The following is an 18,634-nucleotide window of genomic DNA, read 5'->3' as shown; positions in this document are numbered from 1 at the left end:
AGATCAGAAAAATGGAGGTAGAACATTAGCTAGGGACATTCTGATAGACGTGGAGTTACAGGAGAAGCAACATTTAAAAAGTGTCCAGCAAGGGAAATTGACGGGGTTAAACTGTTTATACTTCAATGCAAAGAGTATTACAAACAAGGTAGATGAGTTAAGGGCACAGGTAGACACATGGCAGCAGGATGTCATTGCTATAACAGAGATCTGGCTAAAGGAGGGACAAAACTGGCAGCTTAATATCCCTGGTTATAGAGTCTTCAGACACGATAGAGTAGGAGATAAAAAAGGAGGGGGGGTAGCACTAATGGTTAAAGAATCAATTCCAGTTGTGAGAAGGAACGATATACTAAATGGGTCAACAAAAAAGGCTTTGTGAGTTGAGCTTATAAATAAAAAAGGGGCAGTCACACTACTGGGAGTATACTACAGACCCCAAATAGTGAAAGGGAGATAGAAGAACAAATATGTAAGCAAATTTCTGCTTGTAAAAACAAGAGGGCAATAATAGTAGGAGACTTCAACTATCCTAATATCAACTGGGATTCAAACAATATAAGAGGCACTGAGGGAGAAAAATTCATGCAGTGTGTCCAGGAAAATTTTTTCAACCAATTAGTGACAAACCCAATGAGAGGAGATGCAATTCTAGACCTAGTCTTGGGGAACGAAGAAGGGCAAGTGGGTGAAGTGACAGTTGGCAACCATATCGGGGACAGTGATCACAATTCAGTTAGATTTAGCATTACCATGGAAAAGGACAGAGATCAGGGCAGGAGTAAAAGTCTTGAACTGGGGGAAGGCAAATTTTGCAGAAATGAGAAGAGACTTGGCTGAGGTGGACTGGACCGAACTGCTGGAGGATAAAACAGTGGAAAACCAGTGGGAAGCACTAAAAAGCAAGATCCTAGTTGTACAAAGTAGACATGTCCCCTACAAAAATAAGAGTGGTACTGCCAAATCTAGACCCCCCTGGTTGTCTAGAGGAATACAGGGGAAGATCAAACAGAAAAAGAAAGCATACGATAGACACAAAGAACTAAGCACTGCAGATAGCCTAGACGAATATAGGAAGTGCAGGGACGAAGTAAAAAAGGAAATAAGGAAATCAAAGAGAGGGCATGAAAAAAGATTATCAAGTAAAGTTAAAGGTAACCCAAAGATGTTTTACCAATACATTAATGCTAAAAGGTTAAAGTTAAGGAAAAAGTGGGTCCTATCAGAGATGAAGATGGAAACTTGTGTGTAGACGCAGAGGCTGTGGGAAGGGTTTTGAATGAACATTTTGTCTCCGTGTTTACAGAGGAAAGGGAGGATGTAGATATCGTAGTCCGGGAGGAACACTGTGAGATATTGGATGGGATAGTCATAAAGAGAGAGGAAGTACTCAAAGGGTTGAAATCCTTGAAAGTTGATAAGTCACCAGGGCCAGATGGATTGTTTCCGAGGCTGCTGAAGGAAGTCCGGAAGGAGATAGCAGACACTCTGAGGATGATTTTCCAATCTTCACTTGATACAGGGGAGGTACCTGAGGACTGGAGAAATGCAAGCCTAGTTCCATTGTTTAAAAGGGATCAAAGGAAATACCAAACAATTATAGGCCGGTTAGTCTTACATCAGTGGTGAGCAAATTAGTAGAATCAATCCTGAGAGATAGGATTAATGTGGAAAGGCAAGGACTAGTCAGGGATGGTCAGCATTGATTTGTTAAAGGAAGGTCTTGCCTCACAAATTTGATTGAATTCTTTGAGGAAGTGACAAGAAGGGTTGACGAAGGTAGTGCAGTGGATGTTGTGTACATGGATTTTAGCAAAGCATTTGACAAGGTCCCACATGGCAGATTGGTCAGGAAAGGAAAAGCCCATGGGATTCAGGGTAATGTGGCAAACTGGATAAAAGGTTGGCTTTGTAAGAGGAAACAAAGGGTAATGGTTGATGGATGCCCTTGCGAATGGAAAGTTGTCTCAAGTGGTGTTCCACAGGGCTCGGTGTTGGGACCTTTGCTGTTTGTGTCATATATTAACGATTTGGACGTGAACGTGAGGGGCACGATTGGGAAATTTGCAGATGACACAAAGATTGGCCAAGTAGTGGATAGTGTAGAGGATAGCCATAATCTCTAAAACAATATAGATGGGTTGGTGGAGTGGGCGGTAAAGTGGCAGGTGGATTTTAACATAGAGAAGCATGAGGTCATACATTTAGGGAGGTCAAACAGTTACAGAGATTACACAATAAATGGGAATATACTAAGAGGGGTAGATGAAGCGAGAGATCTTGCCGTACAAGTACACAGGTCCCTGAAGGCAGTAGTTCAAGTAGACAAGGCTGTAAAGAAGGCATATGGAATGCTCTCCTTCAATGGCAGAGGTATAGAATATAAAAGTAAGGATATAATGTTGGAATTGTATAAAACACTGGTGAGGCCACAACTGGAGTATTGTGTGCAGTTCTGGTCACCACATTACAGGAAGGACGTAATAGCTCTGGAGAAAGTGCAGACGAGGTTTACAAGAATGTTGCCAGGGTTAGAAAAGTGTAGCTACGAGGAGAAATTGGATAGGGTGGGGTTATTTTCCTTAGAACTAAGAAGGCTGAGAGGTGACTTGATTGAGGTGTACAAAATTATGAGGGGAATAGATAGAGTGGACAGGATAAATTTGTTTCCCTTGGTGGAGAATTCTAGAACCAGGGGACATAGATTCAAGATAAGTGGCAGAAGGTGTAGGGGGGACATGAGGAAGAACTTTTTTACGCAGAAGTGGGTGTCTGGGATTCGCTGCCCAAGTTGGTGGTAGAGGCAGAAACTCTAAACTCTTTTAAAAAGTACCTGGATCTGCACCTTAAATGCTGTAAACTGCAGGGCTATGGGCCAGGTGCAGGAAGGTGGGATTAGAAAGAGCACCTGGGTGTCCTCAGGCTGGCATGGGCAAGATGGGCCGAATGGCCTCCTTCTGTGCTGTAACTTTTCTATGGTTCTATGGTTCTATGAAACATTTATGTTATGAAGAGAGCTTGGATAGACTTGGGTTGTTTTCGTTGGAGCAGAGAAGACTGAGGGACGACCTGAATGAGGTACACAAGATTATGAGGGGCATGGACAGGGTGGATAGGGAGCAGCTGTTCCCCTAAGTTGAAGGGTCAGTTACAAGGGGACATAAGTTCAAGATGAGGGGCAGGAGGTTTGGGGCGGATGTGAGGAAAAACTTTTTTACCCAGAGGGTGGTAACTGTCTGGAATGCACTGCCTGGGAGGGTGGTGGAGGCAGGTTGCCTCACATCCTTTAAAAAGTACCTGGATGAGCACTTGGCACGTCATAACATTCAAGGTTATGGGCCAAGTGCTGGTAAATGGGATTAGGTAGGTAGGTCAGGTGTTTCTCACATGTCGGTGCAGACTCGATGGGTCGAAGGGCCTCTTCTGCACTGTGTGATTCTGTGATTCTGTGAAATTCAGACCAGCGCTCACCTGTTCTAATCTGCACACTCGTGTTTCACACTCCTGGCCTCCCAAAACTCCACTTCAGTGGTGGCAGCTGGTGATTTAAATGGCTAGCTGCCTCCATGAATCACGTCGTGTGGTAACTCCAGTACCACCCCTGTGAAGATGAGAATGCTGGGTTTCGAGGCGGCTCTTTGAAATGTCGGCCATTTCTGGGATTTGCATCAGTAGTGAAAATCTGGGCCATAGCCTCACTTCAAAGAGTCTGTAACCATTTGTAGCTGTCAATAAAACTGTGAAATGGCAGGCAGCCTGTGATAATGGATGGTTGTGAAATCAGTCATACAGCAGTACTCCAGTAATGGAAACCCTCAGGCTTATGTCAACAGACAGAATGAAATAGCAAGCAATGATTTTTTTTTTTAAACACTCCAGATACTTTTTTCAAAAAATTAAAGGAATGGACTTTTAAATGCCTTGACAGCTTCCTTTTACAGGTCATCTTGACAGGTCCTCTGACACTTTTGACAGGTCATCTTGACAGATCCTCTTGGCATTTTTGGTAGGTCATCTTGACAGGTCCTCTTCACACTTTTGACAGATCTTCTTGACAGACCCTCTTGACACTTTTTACATGTCCTCTTGACAAGTCTTCTTGACAGGCCCTCTTGACAGATCCACTTGACACTTCTGATGGGTCTTTTTGACAGGACATCTTGACACTTTTGACAGGTCCTCTTCACAGTTGCTTTTGACAGTTTTGACAGTTGATTTTGTTGGGTGTGTTGGCAGTTACAAGAGCAGGACAATTAATGGATTTATGCACTTTTTATGCACATTCATGCCTACTTTTAACAATTCCAAAGGACACCTTACCATCCCCAAATGGCACCTGACCTCCCCCAAAGGTGTGCCAGGACCATAGTCAAAGGGATACTTTACTTTTCCAAACAAATCCACAAAGTTCAGGCCTGCTCTTATCACGTATAATCTGCATTCTTCGGGTTTCACACTTCTAGGCTACCAAAATCCTTCTTCAGTAGAGGTGGCTGATGATTTAAATGGCCAGCTGCCTCCGTGAAACATGCATGCGCAAAATGCGAACCACCCCCATTCCCACCCCCACGAAAATAGGAAGAGCTGTGTTCGGGCAGGACTTGTGATTTTCAGGCACTGCTGCCATTTTTGCAACAACAGAGACGCTTTCCATCATAGTGAAAATCCAGGCCATAATCTTTTGACTCAGAGGTGAGGCTGCTATCAACTAAGTCATGGCTGGCAACATTTAAATTAATGGGCAGAAAATTAGAAGTTGAGGAGAGCACAAACAGCAAATCCCAGTTTATGTGTGTTCATTTAAGGGTGTGCTTACAGATGGTTAGATAATATTAACAGCCAGCCTACGTTTACAGTAACTATGGAAAGAGCACCTTTATGTCACTGATGAGCAACATAGATTTTGTGTCAGTTTTATTACTGTCACCTAAGTTTCATCATATTAGCATAGTAAATGTTCAACATTTGTTGTGCCAACATATTAAAACTTTACCAACACCAGTGGCCTGCTGCTGCCTATCTAAAACTTAATTAAAGGATCAGCAACAATGAAGCGGAAGGTATTACCTTTCAATCTCAAGTTTGCGAGGACGATGTCCTGGAGGCACCTGAAATGGAACTTGCACCTTTGGTTGAAAGGATCTCAGTGTAAAGTCTGTCCTTGTTTGCAATTCTGTACTTGATCCATATATTTGTGATTCCAGATGTGTTATAAGGTTGTCAGGCCCGCCGAAGGCAGAGACTGAAATTAGATCATAAGTGTCATTAGGCACAAATAAGCAAACTGCAACAGATCCCATCCAACAGAGAAAAGCATGGTTCCTATAGAGAAACTATACTGACAAATTTCTGAAAGTAACAAATTCTAGAAATGAGACAAAAACTGAAGTGTTCTGTTCTGATAAAACCTGAAACGTTCACATGTTTTCACTTTCCACAAGTATTTCCTGCATTTTCTGTCTTTGTCTCATTTGTCCCACTCGTGGTGGCATTTGTTATTTCCCTCAGCCTTGTTGCATTTGAAGGAGGTGGAGCAGAGAAGCCAAGTCCATGCACTGAGGCAAGAAACAAATAGGAATAAACAAAATGGTCCAAATGCAGCAGGTGAAGAAAGGTTGAGGGAAGATTGGAGAACAGCTTTAAATATGGAAACTGAACCACATCCAATGAATGAAAAAAGCCTTATTAAAAGATGGAAAGCCTAACATTTGTTCAACCACTTCATTCAATGCCTCATCAATAGTATCGGGAACAGATCTTGACTTTATTCAGTTGTGTAAAATAGCTTATAGTGAATCGGCATGCTGCTTTACATCTCTCCAGATTTTTATTTCCATTTAAGTTAGTATCAATAGGTACTTACTTTCAGGAGTGTAGTGTTGTTGGCCTGACTGATTTAGATAGTGCCTTCTTACATCAGGACCTTCCTGAACATTCTAAAAAAATTAAAATAACATGCTATTAGACTCAAACTCTTCCAAAGACAGTTATTAAGAGCTGGAGAAAATCAGAAAATAACATCTGACATCTGTTAAGAGAGAAACAGAGTAAGAACTGTTTTAAAACAAAAACAAAAATACCTGGAAAAACTCAGCAGGTCTGGCAGCATCTGTGGAGAGGAACACAGTTAATGTTTCGAGTCCGAATGATCCTTCAACAGAACGAAGTAAAAATAGAAGAGAGGTGAAATATAAGCTGGTTTAAGGGGGGGTGGTGGGACAAATAGAGCTGGATAGAGGGCCAGTGATAGGTGGAGATAACCAAAAGATGTCACAGACAAAAGGACAAAGAGGTGTTGAAGGTGGTGATATTATCTAAGGAATGTGCTAATTAAGGGTAGAAAGCAGGACAAGCAAGGTACAGATAGCCCTAGTGGGGCTAGGGGGTGAAGGAATCGAAAAAGGCTAAAAGGTAGAGATAAAACAATGGATGGAAATACATTTAAAAATAATGGAAATAGGTGGGAAAAGAAAAATCTATATAAATTATTGGAAAAAAAGGGGGGTTTGGAAAGGGGGTGGGGATGGAGGAGAGAGTTCATGATCTAAAATTGTTGAACTCAATATTCAGTCCGGAAGGCTGTAAAGTGCCCAGTCGGAAGATGAGGTGCTATTCCTCCAGTTTGCGTTGAGCTTCACTGGAACAATGCAGCAGGCCAAGGACGGACATGTGAGCATGAGAACAAGGTGGAGTGTTGAAATGGCAAGACCGGTCTGTCCGCAAGCATTACCCAGACCTCCCTGTCGCTTGCCCTCCCCCCTTTCTTTCCAATAATTTATATAGATTTTTCTTTTCCCACCTATTTCCATTATTTTGAAATGTATTTCCATCCATTGTTTTATCTCTACCTTTTAGCCTTTTTCGATTCCTTCAACCCACCCCACCCCCACTAGGGCTATCTGTACCTTGCTTGTCCTGCTTTCTACCCTTAATTAACACATTCCTTAGATAATATCACCACCTTCAACACCTCTTTGTCCTTTTGTCTATGACATCTTTTGATTATCTTCACCTATCACTGGCCCTCTATCCAGCTCTACTTGTCCCACCCACCCCCCCCCCCCCACCCCCCTTATACCAGCTTATATTTCACCTCTCTTCTATTTTTACTTAGTTCTGTTGAAGGGTCATTCAGACTCGAAACGTTAACTGTGTTCCTCTCCACAGATGCTGCCAGACCTGCTGAGTTTTTCCAGGTATTTTTGTTTTTGTTTTGGATTTCCAGCATCCGCAGTTTTTTGCTTTTAAGAACTGTTTTAAGGTCTGTTTCTGTTGTCTTGGAGTATATGGAGTGTCTTCAGGAAGAAACATTGTAAATCATTATTTGAGAGAATGGGTATAAAATTGTCTTAGCCAGGAACACAATATGGGCCATAGCAAATTGGCAGCCCATTTACACTCTGCCCAATTTTCATTTCCAAATGGAGTTTCAAGTTGACTATCACTTTCTACTTTCAATTTTTCAGCTGATTAAATCCAACATCTGGTGGCTGTAATGCAATGTAATTCCGAGTTTTTCAGGTGATACAAAACTTGAAAATGTAATAAATAATGGGAAGGATAGTTACAGACTTCGGGAGCACATGGACAAACTAGTGAAAATAGCAGGCACATGGCAAATGAATTATAACATCTAGAAACGTGATAATATATTTTGGTACGAAGGATGAGGACAGGGAAAATAAACTAAATGGTACAAACTTTAAAGGGGGCACAGATCAGAGAACCTTGAGGCTGTATGTACACACAAGTCTTTGAAGGTGGCAGGGTAGGTTGAGAAGGCTGATAAAAAGGCAAACAGGACCCTTAGTTTTATTAATAGAAGCACAGGTTACCAAATCTACGAGGTTCTGCTAAACCTTCATAAAACATTGGTTATGCCCAGTTGGAGTACTGTGGCCAATTCTGACCAGTACACGTTAGGAAGGATGCCAAGGCTGTTGAGAGGATGCAGAGAAGATTTACTAGAATGGCACTAGGGTGGAAAGACTTCAGTTATGTGGAGAGACTAGATAATCTGGGTTATTCTCCTCAGAACAGAAAAGGCTAAGGGGAGATTTAATGAAGGTGTTCAAAATCATAAAGGGTTTTGATAGAGTAACTAGGGAGAAACAGTTCCCAGTGGCGGAAGAGTTGGTAACCAGAGGACACAGATTTAAGGTAACTGGAAAAATAATATGAAAAAAACAATTTTTTAACCACTGAGCTAGAATGCCCTGCCTGAAAAGAAAATCTGGAAGCTGATTCAATAATAACTTTCAAAAGGGAATTGGATAAATACTTGAAGCAGAAACATTTGCATGACTCTGGGGAAAAGGCAGGGGGTAGCTCTTTCAAAGAGCTGGCACAGGAGCTCTGGGCCGAATAGTCTCCTTCTGTGCTGTATCATTCTATGATTTCATGATTCTATAAAAGGGAAATGTTTGAACCATGGAATTTAATTATTCAAATAACAGGCAAATGTATCATTACCGCTTGTAGCATATAATGCCAATGCATGATGCCACAGAATTGTAAGACATGAGTTTCCATTTGCAGACTGCCACTCTGGATTGTTAATTGCAACTAAGGTGAAGTAAAGAATACACTCTAGATTTTCCTCAGATCAGTCATAGAAATTCGTGAGAAGCAACCACCAAGACACTTTCATACAATTCCTAGCAGCTGGTGCAAGAGCTGCTTTGCATCTGTAGGTCAGAGACCTGTTAACAATTGATGCTCAGCCCGTTAAACTACATAAAAGGGGAGGAAAATGATTGCTATATCTCATATCAAAACATGATTTCCCTGCTATCTGGTTGCCTGCTGCTGATCTGGCATTTGCCATCAATCTTCCCTCTTCCCTACAAACATTAGCTTCACACAACTTTTAATAGCTTACCTATCTCACAAAGAGCATGGCAGATATTTTATTGGTGGCAGGATGAGGGGGGCGGGGGGTAATTGATAGGGAGAGGAAATGCAGTTGTAAATCTATAAATTGTCTGATTTATGGAACATTATCTAGTCTTGCTACAATGATAGATTTTGAGCTAAATCTAAAATTTATCCTAAGGTAGAATCAAACCAGTTCAGTACGCTTTCAGATTTTTAACATAAGGCTTTCCTTGGCTGGGGTAGAATTGAGACATTTACATTTCAGGCAAGCATTACTATAAACAAAACCTGGTAAAACACCAGTGCGTCAGGGGATTGTTCTACAACATCTGTAGTGCATCTGACACAGGAGAAAGTAAATTGTGTTTATTAATGGGGTTTTCTAGACGCAATGTATAGGAACCCAAAACCATTAGGGATGGTTTTGGCTATGCATGGCATGCAACAGAGATTCATGGCACTTACTCCCAGAATAGTTGATGCTCCTGCAGCAAGGATCTCTGAATAGAAACCCCTTGGTTTAATACTGGGGTATTTTTCCATCATCTCCTCAGAATCCTGTAAACTGGCTTTAGATGCTTTTAATTTCTTTTTTGGAGGAATTTTTGATCTACTGTTCATTTCCATCTTCTGTCAGAACTTAGAAGCTGAAACAAAGCACAGTTACATGTTGCAATACCTGTACAAATGGCTAACATACAAGAATGTTCACTAGAGTAAAGTGTTGAAATTATATGGAGTTTTAATAAAATAAATATTTCCATTAATTTTTAAGTTGGTAACCAGAAGGCATCTAATCCTAAGATAATCACCAATAGGACAAATGGACAGTTAGGAGGCTTGTTTTCTTAAATAACAGAGGACTGGTAGACCATGGAATGTGCTACAATGATGGAAGCAAAATCCAGAATAACTTTTAAAGCACATGGGAAACCTAGAAGTATCTGCAGCATGTCTCTCAGTAGTTTTTTTTTAAAACTCAGCCACTGCATTTGCATCTGACTTCCAGGTTTCCTAAACTGATTAAGGTAAGCAAATGTGATGACAACCCACGTGAGTCTATTTTAGCTGAACTATTCAAAGGGACACTGTGAAGATTACAGTTGAAAGATTGTGGAGGTGGGGGAACAGAGGAAGCAGCAATACTAATAGATTCCCAAAATGGCAAGATGGCATCTTGGTTAATAGATGCCTCCCTAGGCTGATGCTGCAATGAGTAATGGTGATATCCTTCCCTGCTGACATGAAGAAGCAACATGCCTCAGAGGTCAAGAAGGAATGGCTGGAAATTGCTGAGGAGGTTAGCCATGCTCCTGGACATAGTGTCAGGAGTGTTTTAATGACCTAACTGGAGCAGAAAAAAAGAGTCCAATGCTACATTCAACTTGTTCCTGGTGTGCGCATTATCAAACCCCTCACTGCACTCCCAAGCCTACTCAGGCTTATCACTCCTCACACCAGCTTACCTTGCAGGTGCACCCATCTCTCTTTGACTATGCACTTAATTACATCCCATCTGACCATCCATCACAGACACTTATCTTCATCTTAATGCAATGCTGGCCTGTCCCTCATGGTCACCTTCATGAAAGATTGTTCATCCATTTGACATATTCCATTGCTCTTACTAAATTTTTCTTTCTTTTTTGCCTTGTAAAAAAAGAGCACAGAACTTGGGGGAGCATAGAACTGGAGGTGGTCCTCCAGTCTTTTTGATACTGATGGCTGCAGAGGAGCACTTATGCCTGACAATCGGAGATAGTCTCCCAACTATCTGGTGACAGAATTAAATATCACACAGCCATGTGGCATAGAATACTCACTTATAATGACTTGATGTCAGCAACAAGTGAAGTATGATCATGTGCATAATGTTCACTTAAAACACTTGTGATGACTGTCACTTTAAGATCAGTTCAGCTGAGTAGGCATCACATGATTTGTTCAACCAATGTGTGGCTAAAGAGGTTTCCTAGGAAAAGTGGCTGTGTGAGGGGCTGGCTGGATACAAGCAGTCACTGAAACTCCCATGTAAATAAAATTTGTTTTGTTTGACTAAGAAGCCTCCCAGAGATAAAAACAAAAAACTGCAGATGCTGGAAATCCAAAACAAAAACAGAATTACCTGGAAAAAACTCAGCAGGTCTGGCAGCATCGGCGGAGAAGAATAAAGTTGACGTTTCGAGTCCTCATGGCCCTTCAACAGAACTAAGTAAAATTAGGAGAGGGGTGAAATATAAGCTGGTTTAAGGTGGGGGGGGGGGGGGGGGGGGGGGGGGGTGTGGAGAGAGAAGTGGTGGGGGGGGTGGTGGGGGGGGTTGTAGGGACAAGCAAGCAGTGATAGGAGCAGATAATCAAAAGATGTTACAGACAAAAGAACAAAGAGGTGTTGAAGGTGGTGATATTATCTAAGAGAATGCGCTAATTAAGAATGGATGGCAGGACACACAAGGTACAGCTCTAGTGGGGGTGGGGTGAAATAAGACTAACAGGGCATAAAAGGTATAAATTTAAAAATAATGGAAATAGGTGGGAAAAGAAAAATCTATGTAAATTATTGGAAAAAACAAAAGGGAGGGGGAAGGAACGGAAAGGGGGTGGGGATGGAGGAGGGAGTTCAAGATCTAAAGTTGTTGAATTCAATATTCAGTCTGGAAGGCTCTAAAGTGCCTAGTCGGAAGATGAGGTGCTGTTCCTCCAGTTTGCGTTGAGCTTCACTGGAACAATGCAGCAAGCCAAGGACAGACATATGGGCAAAAGAGCAGGGTGGAGTGTTAAAATGGCATTACGACAGGGAGGTTTGGGTCATTCTTGCGGACAGACCGCAGGTGTTCTGCAAAGCGGTCGCCCAGTTTGCGTTTGGTCTCTCCAATGTAGAGGAGACCGCATTGGGAGCAACGAATGCAGTAGACTAAGTTGGGGGAAATGCAAGTGAAATGCTGCTTCACTTGAAAGGAGTGTTTGGGCCCTTGGATGGTGAGGAGAGAGGAAGTGAAGGGGCAGGTGTTACATCTTTTGCGTATGCATGGGGAGGTGCCGTAGGTGGGGGTTGAGGAGTAGGGGGTGATGGAGGAGTGGACCAGGGTGTCCTGGAGGGAACGATCCCCATGGAATGTCGCCAGGGGGGGTGAAGGGAAGGTGTGTTTGGTGGTGGCATCATGCTGGAGTTGGCGGAAATGGCAAAGGATCCTTTGAATGCGGAGGCTGGTGGGGTGATAAGTGAGGATAAGGGGGACCCTATCATGTTTCTGGGAGGGAGGAGAAGGCGTGAGGGCGGATGCACGGGAGATGAGCCGGACACGGTTGAGGGCCCTGTCAACGACCGTGGGTGGAAAACCTTGGTTAAGGAAGAAGGAGGACATGTCAGAGAACTGTTTTTGAAGGTAGCATCATCAGAACAGATGCGACGGAGGCGAAGGAACTGAGAGAATGGGATGGAGTCCTTACAAGAAGCGGGGTGTGAGGAGCTGTAGTCGAGGTAGCTGTGGGAGTCGGTAGGCTTGTAATGGATATTGGTGGACAGTCTATCACCAGCAATTGAGACAGAGAGGTCAAGGAAGGGAAGGGAAGTGTCAGAGATGGACCATGTGAAAATGATGGAGGGGTGGAGATTGGAAGCAAAATTAATAAATTTTTCCAGGTCCCGACGAGAGCATGAAACAGCACCGAAGTAATCATCGATGTACCGGAGAAAGAGTTGTGGGAGGGGGCCGGAGTAGGACTGGAACAAGGAATGTTCCACATACCCCATAAAGAGACAGGCATAGCTGGGGCCCATGCAGGTACCCATAGCCATACCTTTTATTTGGGAGGAAGTGAGAGGAGTTAAAGGAGAAATTGTTCAGTGTGAGAACAAGTTCAGCCAGACGGAGGAGAGTAGTGGTGGATGGGGATTGTTCGGGCCTCTGTTCGAGGAAGAAGCTAGCCTCCCAGAGCGCGTTTCTATAACACTCTTACTGTAACAGTTCTAATTCATGTCTTCAGTCTTCCACAAGCCATCATGCATTCTGCAGCAGGAGGTCCATCACAGGATTCATGCAGACCATATACCAACTTGGATGCATACTTTGGCAGGGCCGGGAAGTCAAATAGTTGAGTTTTCACCTGGTGACTCACACTGTACAATTGAGCATAAACAGATGGTACAGACAGGAACAGCAATGGAGAGTCTGCATAGGAGAGCACAGGATGCTCCAGCCTCTACTCAGCTGAAAGCAGATGCTGAACCTTGGGTCATCAACAAAGAAAATAATTCTGTAGCAGCAGCAAAAAATGTGTGAGGTACTGGCAAGTTTTCCAGCCACACTATGCATGTCTGTGGAGGTTTTGGAGGAGTCCGTTCCAGGCATGAGTGCAATGATACTGCAGACTATTACAATGATGACATTGTCCATGCAAAGAGCAATCATCTCTTGCAGCAGTCAAACAAATGTTTGCTGGCCCTCATCAATAGCTTGCATTCTCTGAATTCCACCTTAAACAGAATTCATCAAACCCCGGCCTTGGTCCTTCAGCATCTCACTGATGTGCAGCAAAGTGTCCCCAGTTCACGGCTAGCAAGCAAATGTGCATTGGTCAAGAGAGGGAAGATGGAGAAAGGGGGCATGGAAGTGAGAGCTCTGTCAGTACCCCATATACTGCCTCATATTCCAATACACGAGGCTTCCCCTGTACAGAGATAGGTAGAGCAGTCTTTGGCAGCCCACAGCTTCAAAAGCAGGTGACACCAGCCAAGAGCATCTCAACAATCAAAGCAGAGATTTGAGTAGCCTGCCTTTAACTCTGCTGAAGCCACAGGAGTTGCACTACATTGGAGTAGCAGAATAAGGAAGAACAAAGATTTGTAGTTGCAGTTTGGTATGCACATGGGTATGTTGCACAATGCGATATTGAATATGGCTAAAAAAAAAGACAAGTAGACACCAGACAAAAAGTTTCAACAGCATGTTTCTTTTTTCAGCAATACTCAAGTTCTGTACTACCAAGCAACTAAATGCTATATTACTAAATTTCTGTTTAATTTTTGAGTCACATAAAAGTTACTTGTTTGCTCCACTTTCCCATGATGTCCATTTTTGCTTGCTGCCTGGCAAATAGCCTTTTCATTTGTGATGAATGGGAAGACAAGGCTTTAAGCCAAACAATGGGTTTCTGTGAAACAGATGCTTTGTTGATTGCAAGATGCTTTGTGTTCGGGAAGGTACGATGCCAGTTACGTTCAGCATGTGGCTGCCAGATAGGGTCACTGGTGCAACCTTACTAAATCTTTCTGTTATAAGACCATCCCAAAAAATAATGTGCACTGCTGCTGATACCATGGCCACATCACATTCCTCCTCCAGTTTCTTCTCCTCCAAAAAACTCAGTACCTTGCTTCTTCTGCGGCTCCAATCCTTGCTACTGCATATGTTGTGCACAGCACAGGACAGCATGGCACAATCAATCTTGAGACCCTGACTGGTATTGAAGGACACCTCCAGATCTATCCAGGCACTTGATATGCATCTTCAGCACCCTGATAGCTCACTGAATGACATTTCTTGTTGCCACATGGCTTTGATTGTAGCACTGTTGGGCTCCTCACAGGTGTCATCAGTCACCTTCTGAGTTGATAACCTTTGTCTCCAACCAGCCAGCTGGTAAATCTGTTCTGAGGTGCTGAAAGCTTAGGAAGGGTAGATTGGTGCAGGATGAATTAATCATGTCAGCTTTCTAGGAATCTTGCACACAGTTGATTGATCGTACAGAATTTGAATATTGCTGAAGAGACATGTTGCCAAAGCTTTTCATCTTGCACACATCAGGGCAAGTGCAAGGATGCCAAATCTCAAATGATTACAACAATATATACTACAGGAGAAAAGGGTTAGCAAGTTGACTCTGATTGGCTGAGGTAATGTCATGAAGAAAGCAAAGGGATCTGTAGGCTTCCCAAGTTCCCTAGTATCTCAAAAAAAGGTGCAAGACTTGAGCATATTCCCTTTGTTCCCAGAGATTGGGTACCTGAATATAAATTTATGTAACTTCTAGCAAGTGTGAATGAGCCATGTTACAAGCTCGACTGATTATCTTAAATTAGTTGTTATTGTAGCTATTAGCTCACTCAGTACTGTCCAATTGCGGAATCACATCTAACAGTAGACATTTTGTTTTGGGTTTTGCAAGCACGGGCTGGTTGAGTATGGTCTGTACTCTGCCGATTACAAACATCCGAGGGAACATGCTGTTTGATTTGATCAGCTGTACACATCACACTGGCAGTGAAATTCATACATATTGCTCAAATGTGTGGTAGGCAGAACATCTTTTTGGACTGATGGCAGCATCCTTTTGATGGAAAATACAACTCAGATACTACTGCATTGTCACAGCATGATATGGCTTGCTTAACGTAATTTTCAAATTTTTGAGATACTTCGCCTTTCCAGGGTAATTTGAGATTGACTGGGCACTTTTCAGGTCCGAAGGTGGCTGCCTTTGGCCCATTTGCAAGTTTGTGCAATACACAGCTGATCTGATCAGGATAGTCATTGTCCTGCAGGATAGCCTTGATCTGCTCTATTTCTATGCCAAGCTTGCAAAGTGTGCAAAAGGCTCTACTAACAAGATTGCTTATAAGGCCAATCTTAAAGTACATGGAGCTACACAAGTCCCAACATGTATATTGACGAGTGAAGGTAGGTTTGCAGTAGACAGTAGTGCAGAACCCATTAGCAGATTTCTCAGCACGTAATTAGTGCGTAAAGGAAAGAGAGCATGTTAGACTGCTCCATTTCAAAAGTGAATTTGAAGATGGGATGGAGTGTATTAAGGAAATCCTTACAGACCATTGCAGGTTCACATCATTTATAAAAAGCATAAAAAGCAGTGATCCTAGCAATGAACCTCGGGACACTACTGTTTACCACCACCAGTCCAACAAACAACCATCTACCATGCCTTGCTGTTTTCTGTCCTTAAGCCAATTTTTAATCAATTGGACTCTGGCCCTCCTATTCCATAAACCTCAGTTTTGTTTACCAGCCTTTTGTGCGGTCCTTTATCAAACGCTTTTTCAAAATCCATATGGACAATATCCACCACATTCCCTTCATCAACCTTTTCTGTTACTTCACCAAAAGATTCAATTAAATTAGTCAAGCATGATCTGCCTCTTACAAATCCACGCTGGCTCTCCTTAATTAACACAAACCTCCCCAAATGTCTGTTTTTTTTTCCCTGATTATAGATTCCAAAACCTTACCCCACCACTGATGTTAAACTAACTGGTCTGTAGTTGCTAGGACTTTTGTCCTTACACCCTCTCTTGAACAAGGGGGGTCACATTTGCCACTTTACAATCTTCTGCACTCCCCCATATCTGGACAGATTAAGGCAAGCCCTTCCATTATCTCCACCACTTTCTTTAGCAACCTATGAAGCAAGCCATCCGGACCAGGTGACTTATCTACCCTAGGCATAGCCAGCCTTTCCAGCACTTCGTCCCTTTCAATTTTCAAATTACCTCACCATCTCCGCTTCTAATGATATTTTCTCAGATTCCTCTTCCTTAGTAGACACCGAAACCTCTGAGTAAGTATCACCTTCTTTGTCCCTAATAACACCCACTCCACCTCTTATGACCTACTTACTATTTTTTTTCTTTTCATTCATGGGACATGGTCATCGCTGGCTAGGCCAGCATTTATTGCCCATCCCTAATTGCCCTTGTTCAGAGGGCAGTTAAGAGCCAACCACATTGCTGTGGGTCTGGAGTCACATGTGGGCCAGACAGATTTCCTTCCCTAAAGGACATTAGTGAACCAGATGGGTTTTTATGACAATCGACAATGGTTTCAGACTTCTAATTCCAGATTTTTATTGAATTCAAATTCCACCATCTGCCATGGCGGGATTTGAACCCAGGTCCCCAGAGCATTACCCTGGGTCTCTGGGTTACCAATCCAGCGACAATACCACTACACCATCACCTCCCCTATTTACATGCTGGTAAAAGATTTTTGGCTTCCTTTTTATGTTGACTGCCATTCAATTCTCATACTCCCTCTTTACCAGCCTATTTTCCTCTTCACCTCTGCTCTCAACCTATTATATTTGACCTGATTCTCACTTGAACAATTCACCTGACAGGCTTCATACACCCTCTGTTTTTGTTTCATCATAATCTCTTTAGCTCTCTTGTCATCCAAGGAGCCACGTTTTTGGCTCCCTTACCTCTTGCCCTTGTTGGAATGTACCTAGCCTGTACATGAAGCACCTCCTCCGTAAAGATCATCATTGTTCTGTTACAGTTTTTCCTGGCTATCTCTGGTTCCATTCTACCCTGATCCCTTCTCAACACATTGAAATTAGCACCCTTCCAATTTAGAAGTTCTATATGAGATTGTTCCTTGCTCGTCTTCATTTCTAATCTAAACATTATAATACGATGATCACTCTTATCCAAATGTTTTCCTACAGGCATTTGGCCCACTTGGCCCACCTTATTTTCCAATATCAGATCCACCTATGCCTCCATGCTATTTGGGACGAGAACATACTGATCAAGGAAGTTGTCCTGAACACATTTCAGAAATTCCTTCCCTCCCCCCAACCCTTTATTCTAATTGATATTTGGGAAATTAAAGTACCCCAGTAACCCCACACTATAGATCTATAGATGAGACCTGAAAAGCGTCGTGAGGTGAAGAGGCCCGGCAAGACTTGAAAAGCGATGCGAAAGGGAGAGGCCTGCGAGAGCTTAAAGCGGTGCAAAAGGGAGAGAACCAGCGAGAGCTTCAAGTGACGCAAGAGGGAGGGTCCTGCCAAGAGCGTAAAGTAGTGCGAGAGGGAGAGACCCAGTGAGAGCTTAAAGTGACGTGAGAGGGAGGGACCTGGTAAGAGCTTAAAGCAGCGCAAGATGGAGGGAGCTGGTGAGAGCTTAAAGCAGCACGTCAAGTCTGTGAACTGAACTGACTATGTTCTGAAAAAATCGAAGTGTGACTTGCAGGGAAACAAGTAAGTGATTAGTTGGTGAGTATTTTGCTTTTTTAGCTTTGAAAACTTGTGTAATTTATTAGTAATTGAAAGGTTTCATTAGTGGTAAGGTTTACTAGCAGTAGTAAACCTTATTGGTAGTAGTAGGGTTTATTAATTATAAATTAAGAAAAATAATTAATTAGTTAACACACAATAAAGATGGCAGGGCAGGTGACCTGTTGTAGCTGTAGAATGTGGGAGCTCCTGAATGTCAGTCTGATCCAGGGCAAACACATCTGCAGCAAGTGTCTATGGCTTGAGGAGCTTCAGCTCAGAGTCATTGAGCTGGAGGCCGAGCTACAGACACTGGGATGTAGCAGGGATGGGGAAAGTTACCTGGACACTTTGTTCCAAGAGGCAGTCACACCCCTTAGGATAGGGTGGTCTGATTTGGTCAATGGTCAGGGACAGAAAGGTGTGACTGCAAGTGAAGCATGTATGGGGATCGGGAAGGTAGAAGTGGAGGAGCCTCAGCCCTTGCAATTGTTCAACAAGTTCGAGGTTCTTGCAGCTTGTATGGATGAGAGCAGGAGCTGCAAAGTGGATGAGCAAACTGACAGTGGCACTGTGGTACAGGAAGCCATTCAAGTGGGGGGATTTAATTGGAATGTAGTGGTAGTGGGGGACAGTATAGTCAGAGCGATTTACACAGTTCTTTGCACCCAGATCGTGAGTCCAGGCAGCTGTGATGCCTGCCCATTGTTAGGTCAGGGTGTCTGCTTGGGGTTGGAGAGAAACA

General features: G+C 43.0%; 1 protein-coding gene across 1 annotated transcript in view; it reads right to left on the bottom strand.

Moving 5' to 3' along the window:
- The window catches only part of dnah1 (dynein, axonemal, heavy chain 1), a 532,475-nt gene extending 527,239 nt beyond the window's left edge, over positions 1 to 5,236 (bottom strand). Inside the window, exon 1 of the mRNA XM_078543835.1 lies at positions 5,068 to 5,236. The gene's annotated coding sequence lies outside the window, so the exon portion shown is untranslated. The remainder of the gene's footprint in view (positions 1 to 5,067) is intronic.
- Positions 5,237 to 18,634: the final 13,398 nt, after the last annotated feature.

Source organism: Cetorhinus maximus, chromosome 6, assembly GCF_964194155.1.
Source record: "Cetorhinus maximus chromosome 6, sCetMax3.hap1.1, whole genome shotgun sequence".
Classification (NCBI taxonomy): domain Eukaryota; kingdom Metazoa; phylum Chordata; class Chondrichthyes; order Lamniformes; family Cetorhinidae; genus Cetorhinus; species Cetorhinus maximus.
The sequence above is the reverse complement of the archived record's forward strand: the minus strand, read 5'-3'. Positions and strand labels throughout refer to the sequence as shown.